Here is a 1,093-nt window from a genome sequence, read left to right on the forward strand (position 1 = left end):
CAACAACAACAACACAACAACAACAACAAACCACTGCGGTTTGTGCCTCAAAACCGCGTTGGAGGGGAGTGATGCTGATGCTGCTGCTGATGTTGATGCTGCTGATGTTGATGCTGATGCTGCTGATGCTGCTGCTGTTGATGCTGATGCTGCTGTTGATGATGCTGTTGATGCTGATGCTGCTGTTGTTGATGCTGCTGCTGCTGCTGATGTTGATGCTGATGCTGCTGTTGATGATGCTGTTGATGCTGCTGCTGCTGATGCTGCTGCTGCTGCTGATGTTGATGCTGATGCTGCTGCTGCTGCTGCTGTTGTTGATGCTGCTGCTGTTGCTGCTGATGTTGATGCTGCTGCTGCTGCTGCAGCTGCGCGTTGTGGATCTCGGCTTTTTCGGAGCGAAGGGACCCCCCCCCACCCACAACCTCTGTCTTGGCACGTCCCATCGATCGACTCGGGAGGGGGGGGCGGTGATACTTCCCCCCACCACCACCACCACCCCCCCCACCACCACCACCACCACCACCCCCACCACCACCCCCACCACCACCCCCACCCCCCACCACCACCACCACCACCACCACCCCCCGCCACCACCCCCCACCACCACCACCACCACCCCCACCACCACCCCCACTACACCCCACCACCACCCCCACCACCACCCCCCCACCCACCACCACCACCACCACCACCCCCACTACCCCCACCACCACCCCCACCACCCACCCCCCCCCACCACCCCACCACCACCCCACCACCACCACCCCCACCACCACCCCACCCACCACCACCCCCCACCACCACCACCCCCACCACCACCCCCACTCAACCCCCACCACCACCCCCCAACCACCACCACCCCACCACCACCACCACCCCCACCACCACCACCACCCCCACCACCACCACCCCACCACCACCCACCACCACCACCCCCACCACCACCACCACCACCACCACCACCACCACCACCACCACCCACCACCACACCACCACCACCCCACCACCACCACCACCACCACCACCACCACCCCCACACCCCCACCACCACCCCCCACCACCACACCCCACCACCCCCACCACCACCACCACC

This window comes from Lampetra fluviatilis, chromosome 63 (assembly GCF_964198595.1).
Source record: "Lampetra fluviatilis chromosome 63, kcLamFluv1.1, whole genome shotgun sequence".
Lineage (NCBI taxonomy): Eukaryota > Metazoa > Chordata > Hyperoartia > Petromyzontiformes > Petromyzontidae > Lampetra > Lampetra fluviatilis.